The sequence below is a fragment of the Meles meles genome, chromosome 9 (genome assembly GCF_922984935.1).
Source record: "Meles meles chromosome 9, mMelMel3.1 paternal haplotype, whole genome shotgun sequence".
NCBI lineage: Eukaryota > Metazoa > Chordata > Mammalia > Carnivora > Mustelidae > Meles > Meles meles.
The window spans coordinates 20,671,081-20,690,336 of record NC_060074.1 but is presented as its reverse complement, the minus strand read 5'-3'; the positions used below and the strand labels follow the sequence as shown (position 1 = coordinate 20,690,336).

The window sequence follows — 19,256 nt, the reverse complement described above, 5'->3', positions numbered from 1 at the left end:
AATTATTCACACAGAGGGCCATGGGCCAGAGCTGAGTGCTGATGAGATAGTAATCAGCATAAGCCAAGATACTTATTTTCAGAGACGATGGTGAAAATACCAAGTTTTCTTTCTCTTTTTCCTACTGTTGAGGTTATTGTGGTCTGACTGTTTGTCTTTGTCTTGCCAAGTGTTCTCAACAATGTAAACACTCGTCAAGTGCTGCTCCTCAGGAGTATTGTGAAAATAAAATTTTTAAAAAAGCCGATTTTACAGAAAATTGTGTTAAAATTCACCCATCAATGAGTGAAAAGATAAACATCTATTCTGAAGATAAAGCAAAATCTAAGTAATATCAGGTTGTAGCAAGTCTTTTTTTTTAAGGTTTTATTTATTTATTTATCTATCTATTTATTTATTTGTGAATGGAGGGAGGGTAGAAAAAGAAAGAGCGAATCCTCCAGCCAGTTCCCGGCGGAACATGGAGCCTGAGGTGGGGCTAGATCTCACAACCCGGAGATCATGACTTGACCTGTAATCAAGAGTAGGGTGCGTAACTGACAGAGCAACCCAGGCTCCCCAGGTTGCAGCAAGTCTTGATATTGTTCTTTAGATAGAGGATGGCAGGTAATTGTAAAATAAGTATTTTCTGCTCCTGAGGTGGATTTCTCATTTCTACCCAGCTGATTTGTGCTTAATTTGTCTCTGTGGTTTTGATACTATAAATTAAGATTCAAGATTATATATCAGTAGAATAAAGTTTTATTTTATTTTTTTAAAGGATTTTATTTATTTATTTAACAGAGTGAGAGAGAGAGAGTGATCACAAGTAGGCAGGCAGAGAGAGGGGGAAGCAGGCTCCCTGCTGAGCAGAGAGCCCAATGCAGGGCTCAATCCCAGGACTCTGAGATCATGACCTAACCCGAAGGCAGAGGCTTAACCCACTGAGCCACCAAGCGCCCCAGAATAAAGTTTTATCATAATGCTATAGAATCATGTGTCAAGATTGTGCATGGAAGTTCCTCAGCATTCCAGAAGCAACTGACTCTATTAAGACAAACTGAAAGAATCCTTAAAAGGGCAACAACCATCACTGATGTTCTTTGAAGACATCGTGTCTATTCCACAGTAACCCTTGCATACCTAGTCAGTCCTTTAGCAAGTGAGGGTCCACCAAGATGGAGACACTGTTCTAGACACAACAAGAATGTCACACAGTCTCAGTCCTCAGTTGGGGGGAAGGATGTTGAGATGACGTTGGGGAAGGACAAGAAGTCAGCTTGTATTGCACCTTGTTGGCCATAGTAGGAGGGTGGGTTTTATACTGAATGTTATGGGCAGCCCTGGGTGGATTTTGAGCAAAAGAATTATATCAATTGATTAAGATTTATAAAAGATCGCTTTCTGTGATCAACAGACCATAGCAGAGCAAGCTTGGGCGCAGGACGCTATTGCAGTGGTCAAGATGGAAGTGGCCTTACAAGTAGAGATAATGAGAAATGATCACATTCTGGACAGGAACCAGCTTGGTACCATTATTATCTGCTATGAGGCTTAAGGGGATAAAAAAATATACCTCTAGTAGGTAGTAGAGGCTGAAAATCAACCAATTGTCAGGAATTGTCCAGTTTGAAGACAGTCAAGCAAGAAGAATTCTTTCTTGCTCAACAGAAGGTCAGTCTTTAGGGCTATGCAGTCCTTTGGCTGAGTGGATAAAGTCCACCAACTTTAGGGAGGATGATCTGCTTTATGCATTCTACCGATTCAAATGTTTACCTTATCCAAAACCACCCTGACAGACACACCTGTCCATGTTTACATGGAACTTTTGTGTCAAAGAGATGTTATTACATGAAGTAGTAAGACTCTTAAACATCAGATACATATACCAAGCTCTACATTTAGAATTACAGGTGTTAGGTTTGAAATATTCAATTACAAATTTATAGAATAATCAGCAATAACAGCAAATGATTATAAAGATTATGTTATTTACAAAGCATTTTTACTCTTCTTATCCCATTCAGTTTAATCTAATTGGCATGGTTCGGGGACCAGACAAGACAGGTAATTATTTGGTAAACAATGTTAAATTGTTTAGCATAGCAAAAATTAAATAGTCACTTTCATGATATTACTGAAGGAATCTTTGCCATTTCTAAATAGCCTGTTTTCTCTCTCTGGATAGATATTATGTCTTCCCTGCCTGCTCTTTCTTTCTTTCTCTCTCTCTCTTTCAATTTACTTGAGAGAGAGAAAGAACAAGCATGAGTCGGGGGTTGGGGAGGGGGCAGAGGGAGAGGGAGAAGCAGATTCCCCGCTGGGCAGGGAGCCCAATGCAGGTCCAATCCCAGGACCCGGCGATCATGACCTGAGCTGAAGGCAGGCACTCCTTCTTTTAAAGATTTTTTTAATTTTTTATTTGAGAGACATGAAAGAGAACGAGGAGGGGGAATGGGCAGAGAGAGAGGGAACCTCAAGCGGACTACCCGCTGATCCTGGAGCCCAAAGCAGGACTTGATCTCTTAACAATAAGCTCATGACCTGAGCTGAAATCAAGAGTCAGACGCTTAACTGAGTGAGCCATCTAGGTGCCTCTCATCCTTGCTTTTCTAAAATCAGTCCCTTCAAGTCACATAAAAGGATCCCAGTAAATATTAACGGAATAAATGAAACTGCTATTTCTGTGTCAGATAGGTTAGGTAGTTTTTCTCGATTCTTTTTCCTATAGAAAGTATAGTTTTGGAATCCAAGAGAAATGAGTTTAAATCTAGCTCTGCAATCACTATATGATCTCGATTAAGCTGCCTGACGTATATGGGCCTTGATTTCCCCCTCTGCAAATTTGCTGCACTTCTGGCCTGGAAGTAAGTTCCGTCTTGCATTTACTCAGACATACCCACCAAAGGCTAGTTTATCTCTACTTTCTTCGCCAACTGCGCCAGAGTAATCGTCTACTCCCTTAAGAAAATAAGTTATGAAAAATTCTATATCTATAGATCTTACTAATGCATATTGATAATTCATAATTTTACCTTAAACAAATGCTAGAATTAACTATACTGTTAGAGAAAATTAGGGAGAATAGTTTTTCTTTAAGTTTCCCTCATGATTTTTGAAGGAAATATGAGCAATTAACATGGACCAAATGAGAGTGTTTTTAAGTACCTTTTAAATTTCGAGGCAGTATTCACACTACATTTGGGAATAGTCAGTATTTCATCCATGGGTAAATAAAACAGATTTCAGTTATTGTATTATGGCAAAAACAGTTAAAAAAACCCAGGAATCCAATTAGTTAGCAAGATCCTTATAGCCACTAAAAGATACGTTTTCTAATAGGAAAAAAACTAAATCATAAACAGAATTGGCATAGAAACACATATTAAGAACTTTGGATTTCTTATACACAAATGACAAAGATGCATTGAAAGTCACGGTTAAACCACCTTGGCATTAAATCTTCAAAATGCTAAAAGTTATTTGGAAGCAGCAATTAATAATACCAAGTACTAAATGACTGAAACATTAGAATGAATAAACTTTATGACAAAATGAGTCAATCAGATCTTCATGTATCAATATGGCTGAATCTCTCAATATAATGTTGGGTGAAGGCAAAAGAAAGTCTCAGTGTGGTACTGGTTAGGTAAACTTTCAAAATGTAAGATTACTATACGACCTATTGTTTCCCATACACCATTAAAATATTAGAACACACATAGGAAGGTTATATCATCTTCAGGATTGTAAAACCTTGCAGAAAGAAAGGAAAAGAAGCAAGAGAACTTTCGTTTTCTCGAGAATGACTTATTTCATCAGAAAAGATCTGAACAAAGTTTAATATTAGCATTTGTTTAATCCATCTGGCTGATGTTTCAGTATTTATTAAAATATTTCTGTATTTTTCTTTGAAAATTTTGTGAAGTTTCTAACTTAAAAATAAAGTGATAAAGAAATAATGAAGACAGTAAAGCAGATATTGCTGTGGCCAGTTTATGATCGCATATTCAGTTCTTCTAGTAGAAAGAATTAAATTAAAATACATTCTTCATTTCATAGAATAAAAAGTCATTCATTTGTATTCTTTCTGTCCCATTATTCTGATTTAACATAGGAATTTTGAGTTTAAAGAAGGATGTAAAATAAAAGAAAAAGTTCTATTTGTAAACTGTGCTAACGTATATATATTCTTTTATTTATTCATACAACAATTATAAAATAACAAGTACAAACACAAAATAAATGCTGCCTGCCATGACTCTTGGTAAATGCATTATTTATTTATTTATTTATTTATTTATTCACTTCTTCCAGAAATTTGGATAGAACCAATTAAAGACATAGGGAAATCTGATGACGAGGCATTTCTATGACAACATGAAGTTATTCACAAAGTAATTAATAGCTGGGCTGGTATTCTCCCAGTGCCTGCCGCCCTCAGACCTATGAATAAAACCTTGGGTATATCTACTTGCCTCTTCTCTCTCTGCCTCAAATCCCTAATCTGTAAAATGGGGATGGTCCCTGTATCTACTCGCAGAGTTCTTGTAAGGAATACAGGGGTTACTTAGTAAAGTAAGTCATGCAAGTCACAGCTGGCACATAGTAATTAAGTGCTGAGGAAATACTGCTGGTGTTTTTACCCATAGCAGGAGAAACAGGCTGAGCTCGGTTCTCATTTCATAGTTTTCATTTCTCATTAAAAGAGTGAGAAAGATCTTTTCACTCTTTCATATTATATCATTCAAAACATTATGAAGTGCAACTTAATAATCCTAAATCTATTAGCTATAGAATTCACATATATTTCTCCCTTATCAAACCTGATATTCATTTCATGAAGATTTTTTAAAAATGTGGTCAAAAGAGAGTTATTTTTCACAAGTATGGATAACTCTTTTATTGCAGAGAAGATAGGGTCTTTCTTACCTACTCAAGGAAGTAGTAAAATGGTAAAATTCGTTATGTTGTATTCTCAAAGGGTTAGTAATATGCTCTGGCTTCTTTCTGCAAAAAAAAAAAAAGAGAGAGAATTTAGGTAATTAATCATTTAATCTGTGATCCATGTAAATCTGTTACATCATGTAGGTCAATACCAAATTCAACTTGCAGCTGTCTCTTTTTCTATTGGGTAATTATGAGGCCATGAGATGAATTTCGTGATTTTTCTCTATAGTCAAACACTGAGCATTTATAACCAGCTAAGTGCTCTTTCAGGTGTTTGGAATAGAGAAATGAAAATGCTAACAGTTGCATAATTTTTCTCACTTTTTAGTTTCGCTCTAGTAAAGCTTCATAAGTATTATATCTAAGGAAAAATAAAATTTTGATTGTTAAACTGGTTTCAGCTAATAAATAGAAGGCAATTGTATTCTCTCGCAAGAGAATGTATTCATCCTGGTAAATTGTTAATTATATCTCTAAAGGACTGGGCCTCTAGCCCAGTTGCATTGATTTCCTCCAGCACAGGATTGAGAGGAATTTTTTAACAACTAATTAAATTTTCCCTACAGCGTACTAAACTTACTTTGACATTCAGAATCCTAAAAGTCATTCTGGATTAGTAGTTCTGCTTACAAATTTCACTAGAACAATATAGGCTACTTCTTACTGAAGTGCTTTCTAGAAATAAGACCACTTATAGAAGGCACTAGGTTTGCTTTTTATCTCTTCAGCCATTCAGCTGTCATCATCCTCAACACATAAGGGATTTGTCCTTACAAGCAAGGGCAGAGCTGAGGCCCGATTTGAAATCTCGCTGTCTTACAACAGGTATCTAAATCTATGCATCTCTATGCGTTAGCACCAAGGCTGTGTGATTTCACACCTGGGAGAGTGGACGGACCCATCATATATCCTCAAGGAAGAGGTTCCTCTCCAAGCAAAGGGCCTCAAGACTCAAATTTTGATAACTACTAATTCTTCTTCAAGACTCAACAGGAAATGTAAATGTGGAAAGACAAGAAGCAAGCCGTTGGCTCATTTCTTCTCCATGACCCTTCAAAGAAAAATGTGTATAGGGATATGAGCAGACAGGGTTTGATTCGAGCGTAACAGACATTGACTGAGCCAGGTCCTGTATTAAGGGCTTTTACATGTAATAGTTCACTTAATTTGTGAACATTCACACAGAATATGTAGCAGCAAACAAGTCTTTTGATGCATATTAAATAAAGTTAGAAAGGCTTAACATTAAAAAAAGAACAGAAAATTCGCAGGCGTGAAGAAACACAATAGAATTCTCCAATCCCTCATAAAATTTGATAGTTATTTTAGGAAAAAAGTTTGCAGTGCCCACACATCTGATCTGAACACAGCTTTTTTCTTTTCTTTTTTTTCCACTTTAGTTAGGCTCAGTGGTTCTCAAATTTGGGATATATATAACATTATTATAGAGTCCTACACAATAACTTTAGACTACTGAAAGCATTTTTAAGGGTAGATTTGATTAAAAGCATATTAAACATTGTAGGTTGATTTTAGAGCAAAAATAGAATGGTAGAGCAGCGTGCACCTTGTTCAAATTGAAAGCCTTGGGTATTTAATCAATGAATGCTAAATAGAATATCAAACTTTGTTTCTTCTTTAAATTCCCTATTTTCCTTAAATTCCTTTAAAAGCACGTTTTATACTTCATGATTTTGAAATACATATCCATGTATGTATCTAAGTGTGCAAATACACATTATACATGTATGCACACATACATGTTTTAAAAACAAATAAACAAACAAGCAAGAAAGAATTGCATAGAACAAGTGTCAGCAAGCTGTGGTCCATAGACCAGATCAGGCCTGCTGCCTGTTTTTCTCAATACGGTGTTGTTGGCACATGGCCACATTCATTCATTTCTTTGTTGTCCTTGCTTGCTTGCATGTTTCAATGCCATAGTCGAGGAGCTGCGACAGACACTATATAGCCTTTCATGTATTTATATATGACCCAAATGTTTACAATTTGGCCCTTTACAAAAAAAAAATTTGTTCACACCTGTTATCAAAGAACACGTTCATTTGAGTAGTACTAAAAGCAATATTAAAAAACTAATATCCTGTCTTTTATAGTCTTTCCAAATATTAACTCAATAGTTAAATGTCAGTGAAAGTGAAATTCCAGCCCTGAACACTTAAAAGCTAATTTCATTCTAACAGAATTGGGAAATTATTGGCCAAAGAATGAGATGATTATGAGAAAACGGTGGTTACTGAGTCGTAAAAATTTTAGTCATAAAAATAATGCCCCATTTACCCATCATTGTGACTTTTGTGTTTTTTTGTTATAAAATTAAAATGGCTATGCATTTTTCTAGACTTTATTTTATGAGAAAGAGATAAATGCCACCTGGGATTTATTTTTTTAAAAGCAACGTAGGGCCTATTCCATGAGGCACATAAAGTTGGATAGTCATTTTATTTTATTTTATTTTTAAGATTTTATTTATTTATTTGACAGACAGAGATCACAAGTAGTCAGAGAGAGAAAGGGGGAAGCAGGCTCCCTGCTGAGCAAAGAACCTGATGTAGGGCTCGATCCCAGGACCCTTGGATCATGACCTGAGCCGAAAGCAGAAGCTTTAACTCACTGAGCCACCCTGGCACCCCTGGATAGTCATTTTAAATGAACACACTACAGTTAGAAGCGATCATTTTTTATTCTAGATCAAAAAGATTAAATTACTTTAACACAGTTTTTGTTAAGAACATTATTTGACACAGTCTTAGTATATGATACCTTATATAGAGTGGCTGCGACATCCCTACGCTGGTATTTGCTAACATGATGCAGCATTTATTATGCACCAGTGTTTCAAGTCTTCACACATGTTCACTCACTTATTCCTCACCATCACCCTGTGAGACAGGTGTCTATTATTATTATTTTTTTAAAGATTTTATTTATTTATTTGACAGAGAGGATCACAAGAGAGGCAGGCAGAGAGAGAGGAAGGGAAGCAGGCTCTCCGCTAAGCAGAGAGCCTGATGTGGGACTCGATCCCAGGACCCTGAGATCATGACCTGAGCTGAAGGCAGCGGCTTAACCCACTGAGCCACCCAGGCGCCCGGCAGGTGACTATTATAATCCCCACTTCAAGAAAGCTGAGCCCAACAGACTTTAAGTGCCCTATCCAACATCACATAGCTAGAAAGTGGACAATCCTCTCAACCATATACCAACTCCTTTTTTTTTTAAAGATTTAATTAATTAATTTGAGAGAGAGAGCAAGTTCAAGCACAGGTGTTCAAGAGCGCGGTGGGTGGGGTTTGGAGGGACAGTGGGAGTGGGAGAGGGACAAACAAACGCTAACCAGGACCTATAGCCCAAGATAGGACTTAATCTCACAACCCCGAGGTCATGACCTGAGCTGAAATCAAGAATAAGACGCTTAACCCACTTAACCACTCAGACACCACTATACCAACTTTTTATAGACCCCGAGAACTGGTGTTATGTCTTCAACTCTAGCTAAAGACAATTTCAAAGAGAAAGGCGTTGGGAATCAGTAAGAAGTGATATTTCACTAGTGGCAACTTTCAGTGTTCTAGAAATACCTACTAAGCCCCTATTTTATTCAGTAGATTCAGCTTTTTGACCAATTTGAAAATGTACTCAACTACAGTTCTGTCTCTGTTCTCTGCTCCATTATTCCTACCAGGTTTGCTTATGCCACATTCCAGAACCTCTTAGCGTTGGGTGTGAAATGTTGAGAATCATGGCTGGCAACACCCGACAAAGGTAATTTGGTTAACAACTATATTTAAGGGCTAGCCTACCCATAATAGAGAAGAGGGTGTATGCTGGCATCACAAAACAAGCTGAGTACATCATTTAATGAGGAGCCCAAGAAGGACTCTTGTTTGGCTATCGACAAAATTAGCTTCTATCAGCTGATGACTCAGATAAATAGATACAGTGCACTCAGTCCGCATATAATATGTGTCCAGCAGTTGGGATATTTATGTGCAAGTTACATGACACCCCTACACTGAGGTTAAGAATGGTCAGTTCATGCAGACTTAGAATCTCAGGAAGAAAATATTGCCAAGGTGTGGTTTTCTCAAATGATGTAAGAACCCGTGTTTCATTAAGCAACAAAGTTGAGATAAAATCTTCCCTGGATTGTTAGACCAGGATATACTACTCATTAACCTTGGAAACATATTCTAGTGTAAGTATCACTTGGTTATTTTTCCTCTTTTCATAGACTTTGTCCAATAAGTTAAACATTGAGATGTTTGAGGTTGCTGGAATTCTGAAAAGCATTTCTGAAGGCTAACCTTGACCTCACTGGCTATCGTTAGCCTACTCAGCTCTCAAATAAACAATAGTAACATTGTTCTCCACCTCCTCTACCAGTCTGCTCTATGTGATTTTGAAAATCTGTTTAATCCAGTGCACTTGTGCAGGATAACAAGATTCCATCTATTGCGGACATTCAGAATTGCCAGTACTGTTGGGAAAAGATCCACTATCCAAGTAGTCTTTAAACAGGAGAACCGCTGCCAACATAAGATCTTTTAGTCTAACAGGAACTAAACCACTTCTATTCCCTAATACATTAAGAAGCAGTTCATTATTACTACTTACTAGTAAGTGGCCAAAAGTTACAGTGAACCAAAGTCACTGACATTTATTCAGAGAAAGATCTTCCTTTCTTGGGGCTTTTGCCAAATTCCTTTTTGGAGAACATTATGTTTCTTGCAAAGGAAACATACTTCAAAATATATGAATTAAGGAGTTAACAAGAGCACTAGTCAAAACATATGATTTCCAGTTGACCGGCGAATCTCGGTAAGGTAGACAGTAAGAATTTTCCTCTTTGATTCCCAAACCTGATACTCCAAGCTATTGCTGAGGACTAGCAGACTGGGTTAAGCTGGCTTAGTAGAAATTAGCTGGTCTTGTCCAAAGCACCTCAATCTGATTCAAGGCCATAAAAATAGGATATAAACGGGTGAAGGATAAAGGACTGGATTAGTCAGAAAAGTCAAGCTTAAATCTCAGAGACTTTGCACAATAAAGGTTTCTATCCTGCTCACACAAATCCTGATGTGAGTGGAATAATGCTCCAGGCTTGCTCTCTCCCATGATCTGAGTACATTCTTTTTGTGGCGCAACTCATGGCCTCCAAGATTACGGTAGCAGGGAGGAAGGCATGAGCAGGCTGCACACCAGCTCTGAAGTGCTCTAACACAGACTTGACACACATTACCTCCTCTCACCGCTCACTGGAGTGAACTAACTACCATGGCTTTGCCTCAATAAGAGGTTGAGAAAAATGGAGGATAAATGGAGCTCTGGTGGGGCCCCTGGTTGGCTCAGTTAGTAGAGGACGGATCTCTTGATCTTGGGACTGTGAGTTTGAGCCCCACTGGGCACAGACATTACTTTGAAAGAAGCATGATGAAATGTCCAGTAGCTCCGGGTCAAGTTTCGGTTCCTTCTTGGTTGAAAAGGGTTGAAAAGAAATGCTCAGTGATATCAGCGAAAAACTTATTTGTTAAATTGTTAACATATGCTGACTCTGACGGAATATAAATAAATACTTTATTTTATAAATAAAATACAAGAGGCTCTGCAGTATAGAGAACCTTGGGCAGCGACAGGACACATGCGCCCGTGTTTTCACTTATTTCTATCTTACACTTCTGCTTTCTGCTCAGGATCAGAATATATCTGAAGAACTAACACTTCTTTGCTTCACAGAAAGCCATCTGTTCATTTGTTTCTAATTTTCATGCAAACACTAACCATTTTTAAAATAGCAGAATAAGCCAGTGCAGATCTGCAGGTTCATGTGGTACAAGGAATAAGAACTACGGAAGGGCACTAAGGATACAACAGGCGGCCACAAAACTGACCCGGCTAGGAGACCTCCTCGTGATGTCACTCTCATGTTCAAGTGTTCAAACCTCTTCTGCCAACATGAAAACAAAACAAAACAAAACAAAAAAACGAACCCAATTTTCTAGGCCTGGCCTCTAGGGCTTCTATACTGTGACTATGCGCAATTGGTTCAACTTTATCTCCAACTTTCTACCATCGTGAAGCCTCCAGTTCCTTTGCAGACCTGTGAATTGCCCTTTTCATTCCAGTTTCATATTTTCCTTCTCTCCTTCCACAAAGTACTCTTCTTTCTCTTTTTCTTCTTTTCCTCTCTCCCACGCCCCCTCCCTCCCCTCCCAACTCTAGGTTTGATAGCTCTACTTTGAACTGGAGCATCCTTCTGTAGAAGTCTCCTCAACCACTTGCAGGTGTATGGCTGCTGTTTTTACTACCTATTTGACATTCATATGAATGACCTTGTGTTGTTAACAAACTTTACTGTAATTGAAACAAATCCCTACTCCCATCCTTTTTCTGCTTTATTTCAGTCCTAGAAGCCATTGGTTTCTATCAAATATATGAATTCCTTTTTTCCATAGTATTCTGAATTCAAAAGGAAGAACAAAAAATATTAAACCATATAAGAGTATACAATACACTTCAAACTAGGCTACCATATCATCTCATCAAATCAAATCTCATCAAATCTCATCAAACAGTCTCAAGAGGTATTAGCAATTTGCACTCCTACCACTGTCTATTTCCCTATGCTGTCAGTGGCACTGTATTTAATGTCTCCTCACTCCACCCCACTCTAAGGAATCTGTAAGCCCTAGAAGGGCGGGGGCCACTTTCTTTTATATTTGCTACCACATTCCTTGTCTGGTGGCAAGTACTTGCTCAATAACTGTTCATCAGATGGATGAAAAATGGAGGTCTGCACTGAAAAAAAAATAGAAATGTGTTGATCCTTTAATTTTGTGTATACATACTCCTTTGTTCCAAGCAATGAAATCTCCTTCTATACCTGGCTTCCTATTTCCCTGATTTGAAAGTAGATGAGTGAATAAATATAAGGATGACAACAATTTATTTCCCTAAGCATTCTGACTAGAATTTGGTTAAGCTAGATTTTTAAAAAATTTTATTTATTTATTTATTTATTTATTTGACAGACAGAGATCACAAGTAGGGGAGCAGACTCCCTACTGAGCAGAGAGCCCGATGTGGGGTGTGATCCCATGACTGGAGCCAAGGGCAGAGGCTTTAACCCACTGAGCCACCCAGGCGCCCAGGTTAAGCTAGATTTTTGAAATAAAAAAATAACACAAAGTGTGGATATGGATGCTGTGTAGGAACACTGGCCTATCTCCTACCAGCTGTGAAACACTGGGCATAACTTGTAAGTTTTGGGATCCTGAGTTTTAGCATCAATACAATGGAAATTATTAATGAGATTTCCCTTATCGAGTTGCTGCAAGAATTAAATAAAATCATTTGTAGAAAATGCTTTGACAATGGTGGAAAATTGTGAGGTCTCAGTATCAGTCTTCAGATGGTATTTCTCGTGAAGAGACAATATATTCATTTGCCAATACGTGGTTTCTTAGCTTCAACTCTTCTCTTTAGTTTTGCTTAGCAGCCAAATACCTTTTGTACATTCTTAGGACAGAGAGAGTCTTTGAGAAGGCTTGTGCCACAGAAAGAAAGCATCTCATTTACTAATAGCCTCACGGTCACCTGCTGGGAGCCATCTGTCAACCTACAGGAGCACAGAGAGATTTCACCCAGGAGGGAGAAGAGGCATTTGCTTGAATCCGGGTGCCAGGGCACCGGGCTATTTCTGAGGCTATTGTGAGCACACAAATTCCAGCTGTCATCTAAAAAAGTCAGAATTCAGCTGAGTGGTGGTGTTCTTTGCCTGAGCTTCAGTGCTCTCTGGGAACTTGAAAAAGCATGCATTTAGGAAAGGGGTCTCCGGGGCGCCTGGATGGCTCAGTGGGTTAAAGCCTCTGCCTTCGCCTCAGGTCATGATCCCAGGGTCCTGGAATGGAGCCCCACATTGGGTTCTCTGCTCAGCGGGGAGCCTGCTTCCTCTTCTCCCTCTCTGCCTACTTGTGATCTCTGTCTGTCAAATAAATAAATAAATCTTAAAAAAAAAAAAAAAAGGAAAGGGGTCTCCACCAGAGAGAGGAAAATCCATGCTGTGCTGGAATTATCGGACAGGAAAGATGAAATTCTGGCAAATCTACTTTTGGCCCAAAGTCCTAAGAGCTCTAGAAGCAGAGAGATTTCACCAACCCCCTGAAGTCTCGGGGAAGCATTTACAATTAAGTGTGATCTCCAGCTGATTCAGGTCCTTCATCTTTCACTGCATATTGTTCAAGAGGCAATGTGTGATAACTTAATTAGCATAGTGGGTACTAAGATGGCACCCATTCCTCCCTGGTCTCTAATGCTAATTTGAAATCACTTCTTTCCTCCCTAAGTTATTTTCTTAACAGTGGTGGCCAACATTTTATTACTATGGAAATTTCCAGTAATGACCCATTTTAAAAAGTGAAGATTTCTTAATTGAGTCAGAATATTACGTACTGGGTGAAAAAAACACATCAAAATAACAGCTCCCCTCAACGTTTACGTGAATCCACTATGTTAGCACTCCCAGGCGCTCTGGAAATTCTGTAGCAATATTCGTGCATGCATGATACAATAATTCTCCCACCAGTAATCTCAGAAATATTAAAACACACAAGGATATATCATTAAGATTTCACCAAACAAAAGGGGAGGGCTTTGCATAGAGATGCTGGTAACAAAAGAGTTTGCTTCACTATAAATAGCAGCTAAAGGAGGAGGAAAAACATCTCCTTGGAGCTCTTGAAAATGTTTTCCCCTCCTCTATTATTCTGTCAGTGGCCATGCAGTTCCTCTCCTTTGTGCTCTTTTCAGAAGGGTGTTCTATTATTATGTTTTATTTAATTGGCTTCAATTTAAGTAAATAGACACCACTGAGATGAAGGGCAGTTGGAATGGAGGAAGGAGGCAGACAGAGGTCAACACAGGAGGAGGGGCTCAGAGAGACAGGGACTTCGAGCTGTAGAGCCAGATTCCAGAGAACCCCAAACCCTGACTGCTCCTGCAAGGCTTTTATCGAAAGCTCCTAGTGGCCACTTAATGTCTACAATCAAGCCACATGGGTCTGATTTATATAAAAACATATGAAAATAAGATTAAAGTCTGAGCTTTAAAAAAAAAAAAAAATCAGCATGTGAACCAATGCGGTTGCAAATATTCCAGCTGCTCTAATTACTGTTGTTGCAAAGGAAATGTGAGGGCTGCTGCCACCTCGCTGGGGTTCTCCTGGGCTCTCCTGGGACTCCATCAGCTACTTAGGGTATTTGCAGGTACCAGCATTTGCTTCAGAGGTAGGATTTCACTCTCCCACTGAGGATGGTTCTTAGAGCTCCCAAAGAGCAAAAGAGGAGTCAATAGTCTTTCAGAAAAATTACTGAGAGTTTAAAAATGGGTTATCTTTTAAAATTGTGGTTCCCACCAATTACATCAGAGAAGTCTTAGAGTCGTCTAACTCCACCTGCAGGAGGACCCTGCCTGACTCCCACTGACCACCCCCACCTCTGCAGGATTTTCTGTGCACTAGAAAGGCACCTTGGGAGTGTCTCCTGCCCCTGGCCACTTGCCTCACTTCACCTTACACAAAGGCTTCTACTTCTAGGGTTTCAGAAGTAGTTTCTCCGTGAAGGAATATGGGCCCCATGGCAAACGGGTTTTGTTTTGTTTCATTTATTCATAATTTCATTTTTTCCATCTCACATCCATCCTATTTTTTAATGTCATGCCAAACTGAAAGTCATTTAGCTAAAGAAAAGGGGGGGGCAGTTTAAAAAGAGGCTGGAAGCTATTTGTGACTTCCTCTCTGCCTCATGTTTTGGGTAGCTCTATCTAGTTAGTGTGGACTGAATGCATTTTCTCTAAGCAGAGAATGTCAGATTCAACCTCCTCAGCAACCCTCTCTGGTTCTTTGGAGATCTGGTGACCACAGGGAAATTAGACCCTGGTTTAATAGAAGGTAATCTTATCAGTTTCTTCCAGAAATTCACTGAAACCCATTACAGTAGAGCATAGACATGAAAGGGTGAGGACATATTAGATCCTGATATAACTTTAAAATAACATTGAAATCTGGAACTTGGATTTCCGTTAAATTGTTCAGAAGAAAACACATATAATACCACAGCTTGACCAAAAGATAAGGACCCTTATGTGTCAGAAGAACATTATAAGCTTCTCTGTCCTTAAATAAAATTCCCTTTGAAATTTGCTCTAAGATGAAGATTTTTTGTGTTAAAGGGATCCACGTGATGTAGAAAACAAAGGCAGAAGAAAAAAATTATTAGGTTTCCTTACTACCTAAAGCCCATTGACAAGTCCTTGAAACAGGAAGAATGACATTCTTCTATGAGCTGAGCTGCCTTGATGTTCATACTTTGCTAAGGGCAAAAAGCAATCTTATCCTGACGCCCAGGATCCTGAAAGTCTCCTTTGACATATAAAAGTTTCTTTGGAAACTTCCTTTATCTCTTCCCCCCAAAACACATGGTGACAATCATCCCCTAAGTCTATGACCCACGGATATATATGTAAACCTCATAGCTCAGGTTTTATTAGACAGTAATAAGTGACCTTTTCCTAACAATAGCTAGCCCTCTCAAGGTCCTGGAAACCTTGCTTCCAAAATTCCTTAGAGACTTAACGCTATCCCTAACCCTCTCCCATCTTGAAAGAATATAATGGGTCACTCCTCCTGACCCCGGGCGCAGCTCTTTCTGCTGGCAGGTCCTGTCCCTATGCTTTAATAAAACCACTTTTTTGCACCAAAGATATCTCAAGAATTCTTTCTTGGCCATTGGCTTCGAACCCTAACATTTTCCTATATCACATGCACTATGATAAAAGACATCTACCATTCATTTCTCACCATGTTCTTGCCTATCATACATATTATTAGGTGGTATCACCTATAACAGCCTCTGAAGTTTCAGTGTAAATAGAAAGGTCTAGGGTGCCTGGGTGGCTCAGTTGGTTGGGCGACTGCCTTCGGCTCAGGTCATGATCCCGGACTTCTAGGATCGAGTCCCGCATCGGGCTCCCAGCTCCTTGGGGAGTCTGCTTCTTCCTCTGACCTTCTCCTCTCTCATGCTCTCTCTCACTCATTCTCTCTCAAATAAATAAATAAAAAATCTTTAAAAAAAATAGAAAGGTCTATTTAATATTCTCTCAGTCATCTAACAAATTACTTGCTATAGATGGCGACTGAATAGCAAAGTCAGTTTCCAGCAGGGACTACATGGAATAGCATTTATGCTATTATATGACAAGTGACCTAACTGTCACAACGGATCCAGGGGCAATTTCTGGTTTTCAGTATCCCAGACACTTGGTTTTGAGTGTTATACAAACCAACAGCCATTTCTCTTAAAGAATTCAACAACTAAAATCCTTTTCCTCAAAAAGAAATAATCTGTGAAGATACTTAAAAAGAAATAATTATTATCATAAAAGTCAAATTAAATTTCTTAATCTAATGATTTCATTACTGAAATACAAATATATTTTTAAATGATAACTAAGTTGTTTTTAGTCACTCTCAAAATTATGAGAATTGATTATGTGATATTCATGATTTTGGCAACGAGGTTTGAACTCTTTAAGTAAATGCCTATAAAGTAGACATGATTGTCGGTTTTTTAAAATTGAATAATTTCATTATTAGTGCCTAACAAAGGTGTTGACTGAGATGAAGCATAATTAAGTCATATAGCACACATGTATCACAGGGCCATCTCTCACAAGCAAAAATCTTGTAAAAGCTCTTATTTTAGGGGCTTCTGGGTGGCTCAGTGGGATAAGCCTCTCTGCCTTTGGCACAGGTCATGACCTCAGGGTCCTGGGATCCAGCCCTTCATCTGGCTCCCTGCTCAGCTGGGTCTGCTTTTCCCTCAGCCCCTCTCCCATCACACGTGAGTGTGTGTGTGTGTGTGTGTGTGTGTGTGTGTGTGCATGCGTGTGCACAGACACACACTTTTTCTCTTTTTCAAATAAATGAATAAAATCTTTTTAAAAAGCTCATATTTTACAGAAGCCCAACAAACTATCTTCCAGCTCCTTTATCCAGTTACACAGAACTTTTTTCCCTTTATTTCTTGGTAGCGATACATACTAGTAGATTTTAGAGTCACAAAAAATATGATGGAATATTTGGATTTCCTTTGTATTTTCTGCTTATTAAATTGCAACAACTGGAAACAATTTCCTCATATTCACACTACTCCTGCCTGTGAAGTGCTACATCTGGAAGCTTCTTTTAGAAATGTGTCAGACAGTTGCGCTTAGCAAGAGAGGCTCATGTGTTAGACTTTGTTCATTATATATCAGCAGTTTAGTTGATGATGATGGATTTCAGAGGATGATGACCGGGGCTGTTAGACCGACACATGACTCCATTCACTTTCTTTTTTCTGGATACTTCTTGCAGTGGGTCACTGATATAATGGTTACAGCAAGAGGCTGCTTAACAGAGAGGAGAGAAAGGTTTTAAAAGCCAGCCAGACCTCTATGTAGCAAGTTATTTAATTTCATCAGGCATAATTTCTTCATCTATAAGTTGTAAATAGTAATATCTACTTTCACATGGTTGGACATCACAATCACCTGAGATCCTGCTTAAAAATTTGGAGTCCTGGGTTCCATTCCAGGGATTCTGTTCCCAGATGTTTGGAGTGGCTGCAAGAAGCTACATCCCTCACAAGTATTCAATATGATCTCCAAAAGGGTGATCTGAAGATCCCAATTTGAGAAATAACTGCTATATAATATATATATATATAATCTTGTTAGCATAATTATGTGGGTTTTTTTTACTGTAACTGGGGTTTTTTTTTTTAAAGGAGGATGTAGTTCTCAAGATACTAGCTTAGTAATAGCTGTTAGTTTAAATATTGTTAGTTTTGTTATTTTTAATTGTATTGGCTTAAACTTCTATTAGTGATATAAAGGAATCCCAAATATTGTTCCTGGTGATTTATGGGTTGTTTCTCTCCTCAAAAAAAAAATCTGGTTTTTAGCTTTTTTGTGTGTGTGATAGACTCTTTATAAGATTTAATGAAAGCTTTGGATCTACACCCATGTAGGCATGACCTTTATTTATACAAAAGCTTCCTGTGTCCCATTCAAATCTGCCTGGGAGCCAACAGACCTCAAGTTAAAAGCAACTGGCCTAAAGAATTAGATATTAACCATTTGCAGTTTAGAGAAGTATTTCTGTACCCTTGAGATCTTACAGGTCTAAAACATGGTTATTGTGCAATGGAAAAAAAAATGTGACCTTTATATATCTATTTATTCTCAAGTAGCTTTGATTGCTTATTCTGTAGGAGGTTTGGAAAGAATAGCTCTTTACAAAATTGAATTGGAGAATTCTAATAAGGAGGCTGTTTATTCTGTTAAAATAACACAAGTTTCTACTTTGGATAACAAGGAATTCAGTAAAAACAAACTTTAAATGCCACAGATTCTACCCCAACTTTTGGTAAAAGAGATACTTATTACCCAGCAAATTTTATCTTTTTAAATGCATCTCATCCCTGGGAGGATTGTAAGGCAATGCACATTTCCTTTTTGCTTACATTGTTCTGGGATGAAAATACTTCAATGGTCCAATGCTCTTAGGAAAAAGACTAAAATCATTACTTTGTCCTGGAATACTGTTTCACCAGGACTTATTTCTCTCTCTAGCCTCATTCTATATTATGCCCCCCTTATCTTTGTCTTCTGCTTTACTAGCCTTCCGGCATTCCCCCTTATAGAGCATGCTCCGGTAGCAAATGGGCCTTTGCATGTGCTTTTGCTCTGTTTGAAATTCTCTTTTCCATCCTCTTTGTCTAATTAAGTATTACTTATTCATAGATCATAGCTAAATTACCCTCCTTGACCAGATCAGTTCATGAATCTCTCCTTCATATTACAGTTATAATAGTTCTCATTATTGTTCTAATTTTGTATTTATTTATATAATTTTTATTTTATAGTTATTCCCCCACTAGACTCTAAGCTTCCTAAGGACAAAGACCGTAACTGTTTTTGCTACCCAGACCATAAAGACTTGGTGCTCTATAGCTATCTATTAACCATATAAAAGAAGAAATTTAAAAAGTTTATATCATATTGTTATTTACCTAACATCTAAAAGAATCAGAAACCCAACAGCTTTCTAGCTAAATGTCCAGGAATACCTCTTTCGGCTTTAATTTCACATGTACAAAAGGAGGGCATTTGAGTAAATAATCACTGGGTTTGTTTTCAGTTTTAAAAATCAGTGACTCAACAACCCAAATGTCCATCAACTAATGAATGGATTAAAAAATGTAGTG

The 19,256-nt window shown here is 38.1% G+C and overlaps 1 protein-coding gene across 16 annotated transcripts in view; it reads right to left on the bottom strand.

The window, feature by feature from the left end:
* The window catches only part of MAP2 (microtubule associated protein 2), a 298,127-nt gene that overhangs the window by 101,180 nt on the left and 177,691 nt on the right, over positions 1-19,256 (bottom strand). For all 16 annotated transcript variants that reach the window (XM_046018967.1, XM_046018965.1, XM_046018968.1 and 13 more), the window contains one exon: positions 4,912-4,989. The gene's annotated coding sequence lies outside the window, so the exon portion shown is untranslated. The remainder of the gene's footprint in view (positions 1-4,911; positions 4,990-19,256) is intronic.